Raw genomic sequence first — 23,374 nt, 5'->3', positions numbered from 1 at the left:
TATTGCAGGTAATTTGCCTCTCTGAATTATTCACATGGTAATTAAGTTCACTTGGCTCCTAATTACATAAGATATTGTTTTAAAAACAAAATCCTTGTTTCTTTATAATGCATGAGTTGTGGTATTTTTCCCCCTGTAAGATTCTTTGAAGTCTTCTTCTAAAATACTTGAGTTTAAAAGAAAAAGAAAACTAATGTTTTCTCTTGAACTACAATTAATTGAAGATACAAGATGCTGAACAGATATCTCTAAGGAAAAGATGATTTTATTTTATTTTTAAGGCAAAGTGTTATTTATGCTGGCAGATTTGTGTAACCTAACTATCATATGGCTAATTACATGAATTTAATGATAAGAAGTATGTATATCCAAAGAACACACAAGGACCAGAACTGGAATAAAAAGCTACAGTGAATGTAGCTCTCAGCATGGCTATCCTCCCTGTTCTCAAACTTTCTTTCTCTCTCTCTCTACCTCTACCTCTGGGTCTACCTCAAAATGGCATCTCTCTTGCATTCCTTATTTGTTTCCCATTGGCCACTCTCCTACTCACCCTGTAGTCTAATTCTGGAGGCAGCCAATCAAATAGGCTCACCTCATGGCCAGCCTGCCTACTGAATCCTATCCATTTTTCCAGTTCACCTCCTGAGATTGGGCTGCCTGAAGTCTGATGCACCTTTCTGATGTAATAAAGGACTTCCCTGCTCAAAGAATAACCAGTACTGCTCCCCTGAGCTGTTGACAAAGCTGTTGAAACTACAAAGCGATGCTGAGTGAGTGATAAGTTCATTCAACACAGTCATTTTCATCTTTCATTTCTCCATGATGGGAAATAGGAGCTGAAAACCTACAATGACTCTACTCTTCCAAAATCCCTAATCAAATGGCAGAAATTCTCATCTTTGGTTTATTTCAGCAGAATTTTAGGATGAGTCAAACCTACTGATATTTATTAAGCATCTATTTCTTCCCAGAACTTTGCTGTATGTTCTAACACAGCCAGAAACATGACAAAACTACAGAACTAGACAAGAGTTTACGAATTCTTTGTCATGTTAGAGATAAGAAAAATTTACATTTATTTAGAATATCTGGCTCTTAAAGAACTTTTAGAGCCAGTCAATGATATAAGACAATCCTTCAAACAGCTTTAAAAAAAAAATTTTTTTTTAAACCCAAAGCACATTTTAATCCTTTATTACATTAGCAAACACAGACTTCAAATTTTACAGGAATTCAGAGAAAGAAAAAATTACTGTAAGGTGGCCCCGGCTGAGCGAGGCAAAGAGAAATTGGGAATGGTGATGAAGGCTGATGAAGGCACAGCTTCCGCCTTGAGGAAGATCTCCGGGAGGAGGAGAGTTGGGTACTAGGAGAGAGGCCCCAGTGAGGAGCATGAAAAGCAAAGCTGGGTAGGTGGGATCACTTAATGGACAACTTTCCATCAGACCACAGAGCCTGCAATTCCTCCCAAAAGTAAACAAGCCATTATAGGTTTTGAAGCAGGCAAGAAACATCATGAAAACAGTATTTCAGAAAAGGACGTCCGCCATAGCATGGTGGTTAAGGGCACGAGCTTTGGAGGCAAGCAGGCTGTCTCTGAATCCTGGCTCCACCATTTTCTCAGTCTGTGACCCTGGGGAGTCACTTAACTGTGTCCTCACCTTCAAAATGGGAATAATAATAGTTCTTACCTCACCAAGCTATTAAATATTTGGAGGAGTAAGAAAATTAATATTTGTGGTGTATTCGGAGCAACACTTGCATTTATTAACAGTCTAATGAAACCAGATATTAAGGGTGTAGGGATCCAGCTCACAGACATTAGTTCGATGATTTCTGGCATAAATCAGAGGGCAGAGGGTGGTGGTTGAATCTAGGACCACGTGGTAAGGAATTCCAGCCGGTGCACCCAAAAAGGAGTGTGGGCTTAGTAACTGAGCAAGTCTGGGGCTGAAATAGAATAAAGAGTTAAAGGTGAACCCACAATGCTAAGATACTGGGTTCATCAGTTATTTTGGAGAAATAAACGTCAAGCATGAGAAAATGGCTCCCTGCTCCAAGCAGGCCTGGGCGCCTGCCACCAGTATGGATGCTCGCTGCGTGCTGCAAAAGGATCTGGTTAAAGAACTCAGAGAAATTCAGATAGGTGAAACTGATTTCCATGGAAACCTAGTCATGCACTAATGACAGTTGTGATGGCGTTGCTGCCAATAATTTTGCAAACCTGAGGCTTCCCAGTCTGGGAAAACTGTAGGACCCGCACCCAGTGCAGACACTCAACCTCTCAGGGTGGCAATGAAGCTTCCAGCGTGAAATACCAAGGGAGCAACCAACAAAAAAGCAGAGCCCCCTCCCCAAACCCTCAGAGAATCCTGTGACCAATTCCAGTTCCGATTCCGAAGATAAAGGAGGCATGATTTTTTTTTTGGAGAAAAAGGCCTTCAGTATAAAGCAAAACAAAGCAATGCCTGGAAAACACATGTCAGCTTGTTCCTTAGAAGACGTTCCCTCCCAGGCTCCAACTCACAATCAAGGACACCCCCCAAGGCATACATTCCCAGATGTTGCTTCCAAGAGAAACCCTGAACAGAGAGCTCCTCTTCTCACCAAGTTCCTTGGTCCCTTGGCACTCTAACTCATGGAGGAGGAGGAGGAGGAGGAGGGAGGAGGAGGAGGAGGAGGAGGGAGGAGGAGGGAGGAGGAGGAGGAGGGAGGAGGAGGGAGGAGGAGGGAGGAGGAGGAGGGAGGAGGAGGGAGGAGGAGGAGGAAGGAGGAGGAGGGAGGAGGGAGGAGGGAGGAGGGAGGAGGGGGGAGGGGGGAGGGGGGAGGGGGGAGGGGGGAGGGGGGAGGGGGGAGGGGGGAGGGGGAGGGGGAGGGGGGGGAGGGGGGAGGGGGGAGGGGGGAGGGGGGAGGGGGGAGGGGGGAGGGGGGAGGAGGGAGGAGGGAGGAGGGAGGAGGGAGGAGGGAGGAGGGAGGAGGGAGGAGGGAGGAGGAGGGAGGAGGAGGAGGAGGGAGGAGGAGGGAGGAGGGAGGAGGGAGGAGGGAGGAGGGAGGAGGGAGGAGGGAGGAGGAGGGAGGAGGGAGGAGGGAGGAGGAGGGAGGAGGGAGGAGGGAGGAGGGAGGAGGAGGGAGGAGGAGGAGGAGGGAGGAGGAGGAGGATGATAAGGACATGTTGGTGAGAAAGAGCAAGACAGTGGATGGCTGCATGAACGAAGATGACATGCCCAGGATTCATCGCTCCAGTTCATCCATGACCCTTCTGCATATAATTCACCCAGTGGAAGAAATCACAGAAGAAGAGTTGGAGGCCAACTGCAGCAATTCTCCAAAGATATATATTACCTGGGCTCTACTTGTTATCAATGCCGTCAGAAAACTATTGCTACCAAAACAAACTGCAGAAACCCAGACTGCTAGGGCATTCAAGGCCAATTCTGCGGCTCCTGCCTTCCAAAACCCTTACGCTGAAGAGGTCAGGGATGCTCTAGTGGCATTGCCCACCTTGTTGAGGAATCTGCAACTGCAGTTTCTGCCAGCAGCAAGACTGTGCGCAACTGATATCCTGGTGTATTTCGCCAAATATCCTGGCCCTGGCAATGCTCACGCTTACTTGAAAAGCCTGAAAGAGGAATTTGAAATGCAAACATAGTATCTGCAAAATTCACGGCCCGCCATCCATTTCTCAAATCTCTCTTGTTAACATTTTCTATTTTGTCATTGATTGAAACCCAAGTTAAGAATCTGTGATGAGTCTATTGTATAAGAAACTCCAATCAAGTTAATCTCACTAGACACACGTTTTCTCGAATATCATGAAAAGTATATTGCTAGTTATACTTCGCTCTCTGCAGTTTCTTCTCTGTTCCCCACCAACCCCCACATCATACCATGCCTCTAGTAGTACTCTCCCACTGCTTAGTTTCTGAATTATTTTTAAATGACAATTTTATGCAAGTATATTTGATTCTACTGGTGTTGAAATAGCCCTGGAATCTACTCATAAAACCCAAGCTTTTAGAAATACTGTAGCAATATTAATTAGATCTTTTAAATTTCAGAGAACTTACTCAAAAACAATTGGTATGATTTAGTGCTTATACTAGTCGACATTTTTAACAGGATCAAGACAAAAAAGTCTTAAGATCACGTGGAAAAATTAGGCAATTGTTGCAGAGTGAAGTGTATTACTTCAGATGCTTCTCATGAGAATATTCCAAGTTAGTGCTTGTTATACAAGTTGTCGCTGTTGAGATTTAGTTGCTAATTTCTTCTGCCCTAAGCATCTAGCTTACACCATCATGATCCAAAGGTTTGTGGGCAATGGTATATGTAAAATTATGATAGAAAAGATATCTCTGGAAATTACAATAGTGAAACTTCAGGAGTAGGCTGATTTGAATTTTTCGTATAAAGTTTTAGTATAATTGTAGTTTGCCAAGTTTATTTTTCATAAGTAACGTATTTCAAATAAATTCTTGGGCCATTTTTTGTGGAAACTTGATATTAACAGTCTACAGCTCTTTGCATTTGTTGAAGAAATAAGCTAGGCACAGGGTTTGCGTTTAGATTTTAAGCACTTTTATCGGGAGAAAGAACTGCCTTTTTGGAGATTTGTAACTTTCAACAGTTTGTTACCTTGACATCTCTGCCAAATTAGTTTCTGGGCAGATTTCCTGTGTTGCTACTCCCCTCCCCTTTTGCATTAATCAAGTTGTTTAGTAGAGGTGGAATCTAAGTGTTTGTGTGTCCAGTTTACTTGCTGGGCCCATTCAGTGTTTGATGCATAGTTGGGCCTTAAATCGGTAAGTATAAATACAACTTTTGATCTGTAATACTTTTATACAAAGATTATTTTAACAAACGTTTTGTTCTTAAAAGAAAATGCATGTTTTCATGAGTTGGAGTAAAATTATCCACGCACATTATTTATACTAGCCACTCATCCCCATAAAGATTCATAAACCCCCCCTAGCCCCACTTCCCACTGTTTCCCATAGCCCCCTCAATCTGGGGCTATAATATGCTCTGTTCTTTTCATTCCTCACTTATACGTCTAACCACATCCTCAACCAAAATTTCCCTAGATGTAATTTTATGTCCCAATTTACCTTGCTCACCTCATTTCCCTGAAGTTTCTTCTAGTTCCCACTACACCTGGTGGAATCTAAATTACAGGTGTCAAAATAGCCACATACAGGGTTCACAACACTTGATACCATCATGGCCCAGAAGAGATTTCAAATTGCATCTCAATTCCTCTTTGCCTGGTGGTGAGACAACTGTGTATATAAATTAATGCATGAACTAGATGTGAAGGAGACTTAGAGTATGAGCCACTGCCCCAACCCTTTGAATATAGTTTGGCTCTGTGTCCCCACTCAAATCTCGTGTCGAATTGTAATCCCATGTTGGAGGAGGGGCCTGGTGGACAGTGATTGAATTGTGGGGGTGGTTTCTAATGGTTTAGCACCATCCTCCTAGTGCTGTTTTGTGGTACAGTTCTCAGAGATCTGGTTGTTTGAAAATGTATAGCACCTCCCCCTTCACTCACTCTTTCCTGCCAGCTATGTGAATATATGTCTGCTTCTGCTTCACTTTCTGCCATGATTGTAGGTTTCCTGAGGCCTCCCCAGCAGAAGCCTGTACAGCCTGCAGAAGTGTGAGCACAATTAAGCCTCTTTTCTTTATAAATTACCCAGTCTCAAGTAGTTTTTAATAGCAGTGTAAGAATAAATACAGAAAATTTGTACTGAGAGTGGGACATTGCTCTAAAGATACATGAAAATGTGGAAGTGACTTTGGAACTGGGTAATGGGGCGAGGTTGGAAGTCTGGAGGGCTCAGAAGGAGATGGGAATATTAGGGTAAGTTTAGAACTTTCTCGAGACTTGTTGAATGGCTGAGACCAAAATATTGATAGCGATATGGACAGTGAAGTCCAGGCTGAGAAGGTTATCAGTGGAGACGAGGAGCTTATTGGGAACTAGAGTAAAGGTCATTTTTGCTATGCTTTAGCAAAGAGACTAGCAGCATTGCGCCTCTGCTCTAGAGATCTATTGAACTTTGAACTTGAAAGACAGGATTTGGGGTATCTGGCCAAAGAAATTTCTAAGCAGCAAAGCATTCAAGATGTGGCCTAGGCAGCATCTAAAAGCCTACACTCATCTGCATAAACCTGAAATGACCTGAAATTGGAACTTATACTTAAAAGTTAAACAGAGCATAAAAGTTTGGAAAATGTGCAGCCTGGCCATGTGGTAGGAAAGAAAAACCCATTTTCCGGGGAAGAATTCAAGTAGGCTGCAGAAACATACATAAGTAAAGAGGAGCTGAATGTTAATAGCCAAGACCATGGGGAAAATGCCTGCAAGCCATTTCAGAGACCTTCACAGATGCCCCTACCATCACAGGACCTAGGAGAGAAGAATGGTTTTGTGGGCCAGGCCCAGGGCCCCACTACCCTATGCAACCTCAGGACACTGCTCCTCTCAGTCCCAGCCACTCCGGCTTCCCCCATGGCTTTAAGGTCCCCAGACATGTCTCAGGCTACTGCTCCAGATGGTGCAAGCCAGAGGCCAAAAAGGCATCCCTATGGCGTTAAGCCTGCAGGTACACAGAGGGCAACAGTTGAGGTTTGGGAGCCTCTGCCTTGATTTCAGAGGATGTATGAAAACGTCTGGATGCCCATAAGTTTGGATGGCAGAAGTCTGGTGCAGGGGCACAGCCCTCATGGAGAACCTCTACTAGCATAGTACAGAAGGGAAATGTGAGGTTGGAGCACCCACACAGGTTCCCTACTGGGGCACTGCCTAGTGAAGCTGTGAGAAGAGGGCCATCATCCTCCTGACCCCAGAATGGTAGATCCACCAACAACTTGTGCCATGTACCTGGAAAAGCTGCAGGCACAGGAGCTGTACCCTGTAGAACCATAGGGGTGGAGCTTTCCAAGACCTTGGGAGTCCACTCCTTGCATTGATGTGCCCTAGATGTAAGACATGACGTCAAAGGAGATTATTTTGAAGTTTTAAGATTTAGTGGCTGCCCTGATGAGCTTGGGACTTACATGGAGCCTGTAGCCCCCTTTGCTTTGGTCAACTTCTCCCTTTTGGAAAGGGATTATTTACCCAAAGCCTACACCCACATTGTATCTTAGAAATAATGAACTTGCCATTTTATAGGCTCATCTGTGGAAGGGACTTGCCTTGTCTTGGGTGAGACTTAGACTTTTTAGTTAATGTTAGAATGACTTAAGACTTTGGGGGACTGTTGGGAAGGCATGATTGTGTTTTGAAATGTGAGAAGGACATGAGATTTGGGAGGGGTTGGGGTGGAATGATATGGTTTGGCTCTGTGTCCCCCACCTAAATCTCATATGGAATTGTAATCCCCTGTGTTGGAAGAGGGGCCTGGGTGGGAGGTGACTGAATCATGGGGGTGGTTTCTAATGGTTTAGCACCATCCCCCTAGGGCTATTTTGTGATGGAGTTCTCACAAGATGTGGTCTTTTGAAAGCTTGTAGCACTTCCTCCTTTGCTCTCTTTCTCTTCCTCCTGCTCCAGACATGCAGGATGTGCCTCCTTTCTCTTTGTCTTTCGCCATGATTGTAAATTTCCTGAGGCCTCCCTAGCCATGCGTACTGTACAACCTATGGAACAGTGAGTCGATTAAATTGTTTTCTTTATAAATTACCCAGTCTCCAGTATGTTTTTATAGCAGTGCAAGAATAGACTAATACACCTTCCTTCCAATTACCTTACAAATCACCTCTGTGATTCTTCTTCTTTGAAAAAAATTGGGAGGTGGGAGCACAACCTTGCTCTGTGGGGCTCAAAGGAGAACACAATGATGGGATTTGCCTACAACCCTCTTCCTATTTAAAGGACCAGTCTCCAAAAGGCTTTCACTCTCTTCACATTTTTCTAATCTCCTTCTCTACTTAATTTATTCCCATATATGTAGAAAATCTAGAACAAAATGAAAACATCTAGTCCAATTCTTTCCTATAAAACATAGCGCCAAAGATGTTTAAGTGACTTTCTTAAAAGCTACAAGAATTTCCCATATTCATCACAAATCTGAAAACAACTTATCTACATTTTATCACTCAGAATCTAGTATATATTGGGCAACATAAACTTATTATAAGCCATCTCAAATTATCTTACAATGATCCCATTAAGTTGTTATTCTTTACTTTAACAAATAAGTAGCCTTGAGCTCAGTGAGGTGATATACCTACTCAGCTAATAGGTACCAGAGATAACTTTTAAACCCAGGTCTTCCAACTATCTTGTGCTGCTATACTAAACTTCTACCAGTCCTATTGCCTGCAACTTGGCTGACATTGGGTTCAGTGTCTATACATTATCTTCTCCTCTGTCCGTCATTCAGAACTCTTCATTTGTGTAATGTTTCATTTGAATGTCATTATCAGTATATAAGGTGATACTGCCCAGACACTGACCAGTGGCCCTTTTCTCCTTTACAATTCACCCAATATTTGTTGGATTTGTGTTGGCATTAAATAGGAATGCTTTTGGCTACAAGTAACAGACAACCCAGCTGTCAGAGGCTTAAACCATGAGGATATTTGAATTAGGCAAGTTTCCAAAGACTAATATAGGTTCAGACATTGATGAGAACAATTCAGAATTAAAGTACTTTTATTTTACTACCCTCCCCTTCACTTACTACCAAACTGGCAAAAAATAAAAACAATGTACTAGACCTTAGTGACACAATTTAGTGATTCTCTGATGCCCTCCCTATTTCTCAAGAATGTACCCAGATTTGATGTCAAATAATAGTGTCAACACAAGGAATTCACTAAGTCAGGGAATTTCAGAACTGCATGCTCACTGCCTTAGATACAACTTAGCTGACAGAGAGGGCAATGTCAGCACAAAATGGCCAGTTCTACTATCGTATAAGGAGATTCTTAACTCACTAGTTATTTCTGTGTTCTATTCCTCATGCATCATCAAGCCTATAACATCTTGTCCATGATCACCATGAGGCCAATTTAGTAACTGAATAATATCTTCAAAAATTCAGTCTAAAAAACAACCAAAACAAAACATTGAGGCTTTTTCCATAATTATGCTTCATCTACCTCCATCTATAAGCTTTTTATCTTCTTATGTGTCATGTCAAGGTCACAAATTGAGCCATACAGATCCAGTCAGCATCCCAATAGGGCAAAATGAGCAAGGGAAACAATTTTTTTCTCTTGGAGATGATTGCTTTTTTATCAAAGCAGGAAAATCTTTTCCAAGTACTCCCTAGCAGACTTCTAATGATAGGTCATTGGTCAGAACTGAGTCACATGACCACCCCTCCAAACTGCAGGGTGGCCGGGAAAGTGAAAATCTGTTACAAAAGAAAGGAAACTCCATGACTGACTTAGACCAAGGGTGATTCAATCTTTGGGGTAGGGCACTTTTCCTGTCTGACCAAAATGTGGGTTTGGTAACAAGAAAGTAGAAAAAAATGGCCATTGGTTAGACACAAACAATGTCTGCCATGCAGATATTCCATATAACATGTATTAAATTTTTTTTTGAATGATTCATGACTTGGGAGGAGAATCTGTGTGTGTTTATATAATTTTAAATTAAGCAAAACCCTCCATCCTGTCAAATGTTTTCTCTTGATCCAGCTTCACAAAACAACCAAACTCTTTGTTTTTCTGTGTTTTGTAATATATTTTCAAATCTCTAAGGGGTCTACAATTTTATTGCCCAATTTTGTATTAAATTGTGAATCATTCCACTGGTTACCACTTTAAAAAGCTTTGCAATCAAATTCCCAGCACACACACACACACACACACACACACACACACTTAAGAAAGTCAATTCCAGATGTCACCTCTTACCCTTCATTCTTAAGCTAAATAATTGATGACTTTTGTACCAAGCTTGCAGATGACAAGTCTTCCAGAGGCTTTCCTGTGGCAGTGGGAAAATGCCTAATCCCAGTTAGTAACAGCCCGACTATGGCTAGAATCCATACTCTCCTTAAAGTCTTATGTTCTTGGATTTTTCTTCTGACAGTTACTTTAACCTTTAGGCCTTTATTTTTCCTGTTAATCAATAGCAACCCAGAGTGAATCCCCAAATATTTCCTTGCTTTGTCTCTTCTTTGTTCTTCTCTAAATGAATCTGAAGAATAATTTTCATCATTTCTGATTTTACTGAATTTTATCATTTTTTTGTTTTCTGTCTTCCAACTCCCTGATTATTCCAGTATTCAATCATCTTTCCCCTAGTTGAGAAGCCCCCTTACTCAAACTTCAATTACACAGACTTCATTTTAAACTTATGAACTTCCTGACTTAGTGAATTCCTTGTGTTGATGCTATTATTTAACATCAAATTTGGGTACATTCTTGAGAGATAGGGAGGGCATCAGAGAATCACTAAATTGTTTCACTAAGGTCTAGTACATTGTTTTTATTTTTTGCCAGTTTATCACAACTTATGCCAACTTCAAAATTAGTGGACTTTTGTTATAGTCACCATGTTTTGTAGGAAATATTATACATAGAAAGTGTCATTACTTTTTGGTCTCCACCTCTATACAAGCATTTAATGTAACTCATTACAATTATGGTGGTAGATAGGAAAGTAGAGCATAGGAAGAAATCCTAAAGAATATATGGAGTGCAAGGTCTGATAAAAGTAAGATAATTACCTACAATTAATACAATTAATCATCGTATTATAAAATTTAGGTTAATTTATATTAATTGCATACAATTAGAAATAATTTAAGATATAATGAAAATAGGATTTGTATCAGTTGGTATTAGGTTCAGCTGTAACAGACTTTCAAAATACAGTAGCTTAATATAGACATTTATTCCTCTCTCACTGCTTATAACTCATTGGTTATAACTTGGTCAGGTGGCCAAAGGGAGTCTATCAGGGAGGCTAAGAGATGTAATTATTCAGCTCAGTGTCATTGTGATCAGCCAGCTGAAAGAAAGGTATCCAGGGAGGCTAGGAAATATAGCCCTTTTGTTTGGTGGTGATGTACTTAGATAAGTATCTGCAACTCGTTACTTAAGAAGAAGAGAATGTATATGGGGAGAAAATTGGCAATCTCTGCTGCATCACTGGATCTCTATTAAGTGAACACAGAACATTTTAACTGCTTTCATAGTTTTACTTATGATGTGCATCCTTCTAACCCATGCATTCTTAATAGGGCAACATCACTCCCAACGGGGTGAAATTGGTTCTTGGGAGGAGGCAAAAAAAATCTTATAAGACACAGAAATATATATAATACATAAGAGATTTACAGTATAACTGTGGCATTAAAATTTCATGGGAGAGGCTTTTAAGAAAAACAAATCTCAAAAGGCTCTTTGGATAGTGGTAGAAGGAATAATATAAAAAAGGCTGAGAAATATTGTTCTAACCTCAAACAGGAGCTTTCAGAAACATATCTCAAGGCCCAGCAAGGAGACACGAGTCTTTTGGCAAAACTTGTTGTTAATATTCTACAGGCTGTATCATGCAATAAATAGAAAGGACAAGTAATTTCTAGTTGTCCTCACCAATCGTTTATTCAACAATTACTTTTGAGGACATATTATGTGAAAAAATAGGCAGAGTGTTGGGGACACAGCCAAGAATGGAGCAGGAACCCTGCCCCATGGGGCTCCCAGGCTGCTACGGAAGGCCAACTTTGGACATTGGGTGCTACATTGATGGCAGATCACAAGGCCAAGTTTCCAAGGCATCTATACTCAGCTTCTGAATCTGGTTCGTCTTCACAATTTCCTTGCTAAGCGACCTGGGCAAATTATTACCCACTACAGGCCATGGTTTCCACCACCTAATACCCATTCTTGAATTTTAAATGCACGTTTTTAAACCACATAATACAGTATTTTTGTGAGGGTTCAGTAAGATCACATATATTATGATCACATACCAGGTGCTTAAGAAAATGGTATTATTCATATTATCTGTTGGTTTTGTCTTATATATTTTGGATGAATGCATCTATCCTATTTTAAATTGCTTACATTTGACTAATTGTATCAACTTATTGCTTCCTTCTCCCTTTCCCCTCTACTCATCCTGTTAATACATTTTTCTGATGGCTCTGGGGCTGGATTTTTCAAAACAACTGGCAATACATATGGTTTGAAAGGCCCAAGGTCCAGAAAATCTAGGGCATGCAATCATTCACACTATTTCATCTGTTCATTTAAAATGTTCACTGATCACCTACTAGACTAGCCAGGCTCTGTGTTGAGTTAGGTGCTAAAGAGACTAGAAAGAATAAAACAGACCCAACTCCCGCACTTGAAAAATAACATTTATAAATGTAAAAAGATTACTAAGTGAGGCCAAGGCAGGTGGATCATGAGGTCAGGAGATTGAGACCATCCTGGCTGACACGGTGAAACACAGTCTCTACTAAAAAAACAAAAAAAATTAGCTGGGCGTGGTGGTGGGTGCCTGTAATCCCAGCTACTTGGGAGGCTGCGGCAGGAGAATGGCGTGAACCCAGGAGGCGGAGATTGCAGTGAGCCGAGATCACACCACTGCACTCCAGCCTGGACAGAGCAACACTTCGTCTCAAAAAAAAAAAAAAAAAAAAAAAAAAAAAAAAAAAAAAAAAAGATTAATAAAAGAAAAAGGAAATATACCGTAGGAACATTGTTGAAGATATTACCTGATAAGAGAAGTCTTTCCTGAATGGTGAAGGTAAGGAAAGAAAATTTTAAGAAAATGGAAGGAGCTGTACACATCCATGAAACGAGAAAGAACAGAGAATGCTGGAAGGATTTCCAGTAAGGAGGGAGCATAGAGACCCTAAAGCTTGGGCCACTGGTCTCACTTTCTGATTGCTACCATGTTCCCACTCTTCCTGTCCTCCTTCCTGTTTGTTTTGTCTCATTAAAATCCCAAAGCTGCCCTGAAAGTAGTTCACCAACTATGTCTCTCTCTCTCTCTCTCTCTCTCTCATGTATACATATTCCTAAGTCTCCTTAGATCTCTCCAGATTTGCACATATTTTCTCAATTGTCACCATTGCTATCATATGGTCTACCCCTGCTACTCAAAGTATGGTCCATGGACCAGCATCTCCTGCATCACCTGGCTGCTTATTAGAAAGGTAGAATTTCAGGTCCCTCCGGAGATCACCCTCCATCCCCATCACACATACGGAATAAATCGGAATCTACATTTTAACAAGATCCTCATGTGATTCACATGCACATCAAAGTTGGAGAAGCCCTTATCTCATCTGCCTGCTGGGTCTAAATAAAAGATAGGGGGTTGTACCTCACCCCTAGCTTTGTCATAGCCACCCTGGCCACCTGTTTTTTATCATAGCACACATTCCCCTAAGAACTAGACAAGCTGATGCTTGGATGAAATGTTTGCCCAGGGAAGATGCTAGTCTCCTGAGGAGTGGTGTGATGGCATGAACTTGCAAAGAAAAGCATTTAGATGGCTTCCCATCCCACCTCCCAAACCTAAACACCACTTCTCTTTTACTTTGTATTTCTTAGGTAGTTCTTCTTTTGGGCGTTTAGACGTTGTTAACTTTCTCACCTTTCCTAAAAATGTTCTAGCTCTCCGGTGTTTTACATCAGGTGTGATATATTCATGTCTATGTTTTTAAATCAAGTCTTGAAATTATGTTGTTTGTGTGTGTGTGTGTGTGAGAGAGAGACAGAGAGAGACAGAAAGAGAGAGAGAGAGAGAGAGAGAGAGAGAGAGAGAGAGAGAGAGAGAGAGAGAGAGAGATCTCCCGGATCTCCCAATCTTCTCAGCAATGTGCTATAGTATTACCTAAAGATACTTTTTTCCTAATAAATGGGAAGGGCCCTATTACTCTTTAAATGTATTTCTGTATTTGGCAAAAGGGCCAAATGCCAGTAGTTTAACTCTCCCCTAAGGAAGTCACCTCCATTACCTTCCTGCTGGAATTTCAAAGACCTTACTTCCCTGCAGGATACAACAAACACATAGAGGATAACAAAGCATGAAGATTTTCTGTTCAGAGATTGGAACCAATTCCCCTGCCTGACACTACTCCCTCCCATCCATGTGGTACTTCTGTTATGGAGATCTCCTCTTCCCATAGCTGGTATATTTGAATCAGTGACTGATATCATTCCCCTATTTTCATGTACTCTCCTCCTTCCTTCATTGGTGTTACATGCAGAACTGGCAGTGTCTCTATAGCAAGCTTGTCCAAACCACTGCCTGAAGGCCATGTGCAGCCCAGGACAACTTTGAATGTGGCCCAACGTAAATTCATAAACTTTCTTAAAACATGAGGGGTTTTTTTGTTTTTTGTTTTTTGCATTTTTAAGCTCATCAGCTATCACTAGTGTTAGTGTATTTTGTGTGTGGCCCTGGGAAGCCAAAAGATTGGATACCCCTGCTCCGTAGAGTCTTCTCAAAGTTAGTCTTAATCAAAGGTCTTAAACTCCTTGTTTCTTTATATGTAACAAGTGGATTTGTTTAGATCTTTTTCTACTTCCTACTCAGGATTCACCTTCCAATTAAAATATCCTTATTCCATTTTGTCCTCTTTCACTATGTTCCTTTGCAGTGTTCAAAACGTTGTTTGTGGTCTTCAGAACTTCCTTGAATTTGTAACAAAGGGAAATTAGTTATTAGCAAAAGCAACAATTGACATCTATAGATGCTGACTGGTCCAGGTGCTCTGCCATGCACTTTGTATTTATTATCTCTTGTACTTTTTATAATCACTCGATTAGGGTAGTAGTGCCTAAAATCACTAGCTTGGAATCTAGCTCCACAGATTAGAATTCTATCACTTACTATCTATGAGAACTTGGCTGAAGCTAACCTTTCTGTACTTCAATTTCCTTATCTATAAAGTGAGGACAATAGCACCTACTTTGTGGGATTATTTTAGTACATTGCTATACTTGAATATTTGTCCACTCCAAAATTCATGCTGAAATTTAATTGCCATTGTAACAGTGTTAAGAGATGAGATAAAGCTTTAAGAGGCAATTAGGCCACAAGGGCTCCACCCTTAGAATAAACTAATGCCACGATTAAGGGAGTGAGTTCACCTCCTCTTGCGCAGGCGATCTCTCTCATGCACGTGCTCTCTCTCTCTCTCTCGGCCCTTCCTCCAACTGATATTTTCCACTATACTATGATGCATAAGAAGCCCCTCATAAGATCACAGCACTTTGATATTGGACTTCCCAGTCTCCAGAACTGTACGCCAATAAATTTCTGTTCATTATAAATTACTCGTCTATGGTATTCTATTACAGCAACACAAAACAGACTAAGACAAACATTAAAGTCTATTACATGCAAAATGCTTATAACAGGGCCTGGCTCAACCAATTTCAATTATTGTTACTATTACTATCCCCAGTTTACATATGAGAAAAACAAGGCACAACAAAGTTTGATAACTTGCTCAGTTTACCTAGATATTGGTTAGTGGCAGAGTAGGCAGTCTGGCTCTGTAATCTACTCTGCCTAGAAGGAATTAAGGGACTAAACCACATAACTTCAAAGAGTCACTGAAAGAATCCAACTGTGTAGCCAAGGCTAGACATTTAATGACGTGGCACAGGAATTACTAGAAGAGGTATTATACAACATCTAAACAGCAGGAAGCCTCTTTATGAATGTTCAACTCAGAAGTTATCCTCCTCCTACCAAAAACCAGAGAAATATAAAAACTCTCCCACAGACAGGCACAGAGAACACATTTTCAGAAGATATTTGAAAGTACAAAATTAGAAGAATGCCACACACTCAGAAATCCTAATTTGCACAGATGTGTGCAGCATCAAACAGGAACAAAAATAGCTAAATTCACACAAATACACTTATCTAGTCAACACATATTTACTGAGTGCCCACAATGTGCCAGGTGCTGGGTAGTGGCGATAAAAGATAACAAGTCCCTGCTTTTATGGAGCTGAAATTTAGGGGGTAATAAATTTAGAATTTGAGAAAGTGATGAGTTATGGATGAAATATAAAAGATTAATGTGATGTGATAAAATGTTTACTTTTCAAATTTCATCAAAATATCAAAGTAGAGGCAGAATTATCTGTAGTGAATGACTATAGCTCTTCTGAACCAAGGAAGTGACTAGTATCACATGGGCCAATTTGAATTAGCGTGAAACCAAAAAACAAATCAAGACACCGTTGGAAGCCAGGACTTCCATGGAGGAGGATGCAGAGAGAGTCGTGTAGAGACATCCTCCTTGGTTACTCTTAATAAGGACTAACTTACTTTGGAGTTATAGCTGTATATGGACCAGTGCTTAAGTTAATTGTTTAGCACATTATATATAGGAACTTTCTCAACAAATATTTGTTCTTGTCAATTTATGAAATCTGGAATTTAAATAACCCCTATGGGTAGTACTTGATGGAACCTGAACAGGACAGGCTTAACTGATAGTTGTGGTTGACAATCAGAGTCTGGAAGAGGTAAATCCCAATAAGCAGCCTCTTTGACACAATGTTATCTGAGCAAAGACTTTGGCTCTGTCATCCATCAATCCCATTTTGTGACCTTCTCTTATGCGGTCTTTGGCCTGTGGTTTGCACACAGGACATTAGAAGCCCTGAAACTCCCGTGGTGCTGTAAGACCCTAAAGTGAACTTAGCTTATTTCCAGCTCTCTCAGAAGTCAGTCCACTTTCTGCTTCAGAGCATGGATACTGTGTATCTATCCATTAAACCCTTGAGGTCAGAATTTTACCATCTAAATTATGTACATGTAACTTTTTAAAAATAAGAAGGTGAAGAAGAGGAGACAAAGAAGGAACAACAACCATCACCACCTATATTACTATCTGGAGAAAGTTGAAGATTCTTGCCACACTGCTTCCTTCATCCTGAGCCCCCTCTTCCCTATTTATTTTCATTGGCTTGTGACTCTGATACTTCTGCAAAGGAACTGGAATGAATATTAACTTGGAAGAATACAAGTCACCATAAAAAGATCAATGAAAATTATAATATATCTTCTCATCTCCACTTCCCTCTCCCTCCCCTCGACCACTACACACAAATGCACTCACATTTGATATTGTTTAGATAGGTGGATAATTTTGCTAACTTTAGACCCAATCTAATAATGTCATCTTCTAAAAAATCCAAGGTAAGTGGGATTAATCATAAAATGGTTATACAACCCTTCTACAAAGGACTAATTCAGTTACACTATGGGTAGATCCAACCGCATATATCCACAGTAATTTTACACTAGGAAACTAGAGGAATGGCTAATTTTGTGAGAAGAGATGCTGTTAGAATAGAAGAAACAAACAGTTGCTAAGGGAAAAAATAGTGGCCTCTCAATTCTCTCCCTAGGGATGTGAAAATTCCAAGCATGGTGTATTTCTCAGTGTTTTCGAAAGAATAACTGATATCTAAACAATCTAAGTAAAATCTGCCAAATTATTTCTGTGGCTGTTTGTGGTTTATTATGACATTCTCCAGTCCACTTTTACTGTTTCATGAACCAACCGGACCAGGCTGCTTGCTGGATTTTCTGGAGTGCCTTCCACATATGCTTCCTGCTTTCATTCAGACCATAATGGGAGACAAGTTTCTTGGGTCTCTCTGGGCGCAGCTATCCCCAGTCACACTGAGACCATGCCACCTTCCTCAATGACTTGTCATAAATGACCTGTGAGGACAGCTTCTGTCCTGGCCTTTCATCTTGAAAGGCTGCCATTCTGGAGTCACTGGGGCTGATCGCATCCTGCCAGGTGTTCCATCAGATCCTACTGATTCCTCGCTTTGATGGATGCCCAACAAAGGTCAAACAAGGATAACCCGCTATTGGTTTAAATGTCCCACGGCCACCCACCATCTGGGATCCGCTTTTAGATTCTGACTCCATTATTCTGGGAAGCAGAGGAAAAAACAGAAAGCCTTTTCTCCATGTAGGTCTTCCCTCAAAACAGCATCAAGAAGAGAAAAAGTGATGTGGAGGTGGTATTTCTAGCCTCATTTTATAGATGAGAAGTTTGAGAATCAGAGCGATGATGAGGAAAGACAACACAGCAAACTGCCCATGAGCCTGGATTCTGGACTCAGTCATGACCAAGATCAAATTCTAGCTCCGTCATCCTGTAGCCAATGTTAACACTCAACAAGTTGCTTAAACTCTCTGCCTCAGTTGTCTCATTTATAAAATAGATATTATTATTCAACTAAACGGTGATGAGGAAAAAAGGAGGTCATGTATATAAAGAACTGAACACAATGCCTGCCACATAGAAAAGGCTGATTAATGCTATTATTACAATTATTATGATTGTTAGTTTTAAAAGACTTGCCCTGTCGCTCACCTGTGGCAAAGATAGTGTTTCTGTAACCATCAAAATGCTCTCAGTTATGCCACAATAACACTCTCCAAAATCTCAGGGGCTTATTATAAAGTGTGTTTTCTCATCATCATCACCTCTACTGTATGACTCAGGTGGGTAAGACCCCCAAGCTGGACCACTGCCTAGAGTTATACCTGAGGGAAAAAAGAATGGGCAAATCGCAAATTGCCTTTTAAAACTTCTGCCCAGAAATGGCATGTGTCACTCCACTCATACAGCATTAGCCAAAGCAAGACCAACATGAATGTTGTGGGGAGACAGAATCTTCAACCTTGGAGGGAGATAGATTATGCTAACAGTTATAGATCCACCACAATGGAAGAGCCAACTGAAGGGCTAAGGTTCTTTCTATGATGCCACTCTACCCTTCGATAAATTAAATTTTGAGATTTTCTGAAAAGTTACATTTGTGATAATAAAATAGAAAATGTTTAAAAGAAAACTGATAATCTTGCTCTTTTCCTGAGTATTACCTTTTTAATAAATTTACAGAGATGTCATTTCACCATCATGCAAAGAAGTTGAAGCAACCAGAGGCGGCAGCAGCATACAGGTCTGTAGAAGCCTAACAGCCCTCCTGGATCTCTTGCTGCACGAACGGTCACCCTTTCTGCACACCACAGGTTGACAGGTGGTTACTGTCTTCAGCACATCTCAAAGGGACAATTTGCTATCAAATTAGTCTTCCTTTCAGTAATTTGTGGTCCTCCCACAAAGAAAAACTGGTAAGACCATCAGCCCTATTCTTGTTTGTTTTTGCTTTTTTACTTTCTGCATGTGTGTGTGTTTTCAAATTCTTTACTTCGCAACTATTTTTGGTGTATAAAAAGTATATATAAATATACAACTTGATATTTTGATATATGTTGTGAAATGATCACATTTGAGCTAATTAACACACCTATCACTTCTACATAGTTACCATTTTTGTACCCTTAACCCGACATCATCCCCTCTCCCCAGCCTCTGGCAATCACCATCCTACTCTCTGCATCTACGAACTTGACTATTTTAGATTCCACAAAAAGGGGGATCATGCAGTATTTCTTTTTCTGCCTTATTTTGCTTAGCATTTCCTCTAGCTCCATCCATGTTACTGTAAATGGCAGGATTCTTCTCTCATAAGGCTGACAGACATTCCATTGTATTCTAGCCATTCATTATGTGTATGCCACATTTTCTTCATCCATGCATCTGTTGACAGATTGTTTCCATATCTTGGCTATTGTGACTAATGCTGTAATGTACATACAAGTGCAGAACATGGGAACATAGATCTCATGATGCTGCTTTCAATTACTTTGGATATATACTTAAAAGTAGGATTGCTGAATCATATAGCACAGTAGTCCCCCTTTTTCATGAGAAATATGTTTCAAGACATCCAGTGGATACCTAACATGTGATCCATACCAAAGAATGTTTCCTGTGCACCTGAAAAAAAATGTGTATTCTGCTACAATTGGGTGGAAAGTTCTGTATAATCTGTTAGGTGCATTTGGTCTATAGTGTTGCTCAAGTCAACTGTTTCCTTACTGACTTTCTGCCTGGATGCTCTATCCATTATTGAAAGTGGGGTATTGAAGTCTCCTAGTCTTATTGTTTCATTGTCAATTTCTTTCTTCAGATCTGTCAATACTTACTTTACATCAGGTGTTCTGATGTTGGGTACATATAAATTTGTGATTGTTCTATATGTTGAAGTAAACCTTTTATTGTTATATAATGACCTCCTTTGTCTCTTATCACAGTTTTTGACTTAAAGTCTATTTTGTAGGATATAATTATAGCTACCCCTGCTCTCCTTGGTTATTATTAGCAGGTTTGGTTACCATTTGCATGGAATATCTTTTCCCACCCCTTCACTTTCAGGCTATTTGTGTCCTTATAGCTAAAGTGAGTCTCTGTGATAGAATACGAATGCATCTTCTTGCTTTTTCTTAATCCATTCAGCCACTATATGTCTCTTGATTGAGGACTTAGTCTATTTACATTAAAGTGATTATTGATAGGTAAGGACTTACTATTGTTATTTTGTTCAGTTTTTTCACTGTGTTGCAGTTTTTATTATATACTTTAAGTTCTAGGGTACATGTGCACAACATGCAGGTTACATATGTATACACGTGCCATGTTGGTGTGCTGCACCCATTAACTCGTCACTTACATTAGGTATAACTCCAAATGCTATCCCTCCCCATTGTCCCCTCCCCATAATAGACTCCAGTATGTGATGTTCCCCTTCCTGTGTCCAAGGGATCTCATTGTTCAATTCCCACCTATGAGTGAGAACATGTGGTATTTGGATTTCTGTTCTTGCGATAGTTTGCTGAGAATGATGGTTTCCAGCTGCATCCATGACCCTACAAAGGACACAAACTCATCCTTTTTTATGGCTGCATAGTATTCCACAGTGTATATGTGCCACATTTTCTTAATCCAGTCTGTCACTGATGGACATTTGGATTGATTCCAAGTCTTTGCTATTGTGAATAGTGCTGCAATAAACATGTGTGCATGTGTCTTTATAGCAGCATGATTTATACTCCTTTGGGTATATCCTCAGTAATGGGATGGCTGGGTCAAATGGTATTTCTAGTTCTAGATCCTTGAGGAATCGCCACACTGTTTTCCACAATGGTTGAACTAGTTTACAGTCCCACAAACAGTGTAAGAGTGTTCCTATTTCTCCACATCCTCTCCAGCACCTGTTGTTTCCTGACCTTTTAATGATTGCCATTCTAACCTGTATGAGATGGTATCTCATTGTGGTTTTGATTTGCATTTTTCTGATGGCCAGTGATGATGAGCATTTTTTCATGTGTCTGTTGGCTGTATGAGTGTCTTCTTTTGAAAAGTGTCTGTTCATATCCTTTGCCCACGTTTTGATGGGTTTTTTTTCTTGTAAATTTGATTGAGTTCTTTGTAGGTTCTGGATATTAACCCTTTGTCAGATGAGCAGATTGCAAAAATTGTCTCCCATTCTGTAGGTTGCCTGTTCACTCTGATGGCAGTTTCTTTTGCTGTGCAGAAGCTCTTTAATTAGATCCCATTTGTCGATTTTGGCTTTTGTTGCCATTGCTTTTGGTGTTTTAGACATGAAGTCCTTGCCCATGCCTATGTCCTGAATGGTATTCCCTAGGTTTTCTTCCAGGGTTTTTATGGTTTTAGGTCTAACATTTAAGTCTCTAATCCATCTTGAATTAATTTTCGTATAAGGAGTAAGGAAAGGATCCAGTTTCAGCTTTCTACTTATGGCTAGCCAATTTTCCCAGCACCATTTATTAAATAGGGTATCCTTTCCCCATTTCTTGTTTTTGTCAGGTTTGTCAAAGATCAGATGACTGTAGATGTGTGGTATTATTTTGGAGGGGTCTGTCCTCTTCCATTGGTCTATATCTGTGTTTTGGTACCAGTACCATGCTGTTTTGGTTACTGTAGCCTTGTAGTATAGTTTGAAGTCAGGTAGCGTGATGCCTCCAGCTTTGTTCTTTTGGCTTAGGATTGTCTTGGCAATGCGGGGCCTTTTTTGGTTCCATAGGAACTTTAAAGCAGTTTTTACCAATTCTGTGAAGAAAGTCATTGGTAGCTTAATGGGGATGGCATTGAATCTATAAATTACTTTGGGCAGTATGGCCATTTTCACAATATTGATTCTTCCTTATCCGTGAGCATGGTAAGTTCTTCCATTTGTTTGTGTCCTCTTTGATTTCACTGAGCAGGTTTGTAGTTCTCCTTGAAGAGGTCCTTTACATCCCTTGTAAGTTGGATTCCTAGGTATTTTATTCTCTTTGAAGCTATTGTGAATGGGAGTTCATTCACGATTGGCTGTCTGTTACTGGTGTATAAGAATGCTTGTGATTTTTGCACATTGATTTTGTATCCTGAGACTTTGCTGAAGTTGCTTATCAGCTTAAGGAGATTTTGGGCCGAGACCATGGGGTTTTCTAAATACACGATCATGTCATCTTCAAACAGGGACAATTTGACTTCTTCTTTTCCTAACCGAATACCTTTTTCTTTCTTTCTCTTGCCTGATTGCCCTAGCCAGAACTTCCAACACTATGTTGCATAGGAGTGGCGAGAGAGGGCATCCCTGTCTTGTGCCAGTTTTCAGAGGGAATGCTTCTAGTTTTTGCCCAGTCAGTATGATATTGGCTGTGGGTTTGTCATAAATAGCTCTTATTATTTTGAGATACCTTCCATCAATACTGAATTTATTGAGAGCTTTTAGTATGAAGGGCTGTTGAATTTTGTCAAAGGCCTTTTCTGCATCTGTTGAGATAATCATGTGGTTTTTGTCTTTGGTTCTGTTTATATGCTGGATTACGTTGATTTGCGTATGTTGAACCAGTCTTGCATCACAGGGATAAAGCCCACTTGATCATGGTGGATAAACTTTTTGATGGGCTGCTGGATTCAATTTGCCAGTATTTTATTGAGGATTTTTGCATCGATGTTCATCAGGGATATTGTTGTAAAATTCTCTTTTTTTGTTGTTTCTCCCTCAGGCTTTGGTATCAAGATGATGCTGGCCTCATAAAATGAGTTCGGGAGGATTCCCTCTTTTTCTATTGATTGGAATAGTTTCAGAAGGAATGGTACCAACTCCTCCTTGTACCTCTGGTAGAATTCGGCTGTGAATGCATCTGGTCCTGGACTTTTTTTTGATTGGTAGACTATTAATTATTGCCTCAATTTCATAGCCTACCATTGGTCTATTCAAGGATTCAACTTCTTCCTGCTTTAGTCTTGGGAGAGTGTAAGTGTCCAGGAAATTATCCATTTCTTCTAGGTTTTCTAGTTTATTTGCGTAGAGATGTTTATAGTATTCTCTGATGGTAGTTTGTATTTCTGTGGGGTTGGTGGTGATATCCCCTTTAATCATTTTTTTATTGCATCTATTTGATTCTTATCTCTTTTCTTCTTTATTAGTCTTATTAGCAGTCTATCAATTTTGTTGATCTTTTCAAAAAACC

General features: G+C 40.3%; 1 pseudogene; it reads left to right on the top strand.

Annotated features, from left to right (window-relative positions):
* Positions 1-2,088: 2,088 nt before the first annotated feature.
* LOC107127679 (cell division cycle-associated protein 7 pseudogene) lies at positions 2,089-3,652 on the top strand (annotated as a pseudogene).
* The last annotated feature ends 19,722 nt before the right edge of the window (positions 3,653-23,374 follow it).

Source organism: Macaca fascicularis, chromosome 15 (assembly GCF_037993035.2).
Source record: "Macaca fascicularis isolate 582-1 chromosome 15, T2T-MFA8v1.1".
NCBI lineage: Eukaryota > Metazoa > Chordata > Mammalia > Primates > Cercopithecidae > Macaca > Macaca fascicularis.
This window is presented reverse-complemented; position numbering and strand designations above follow the sequence as displayed.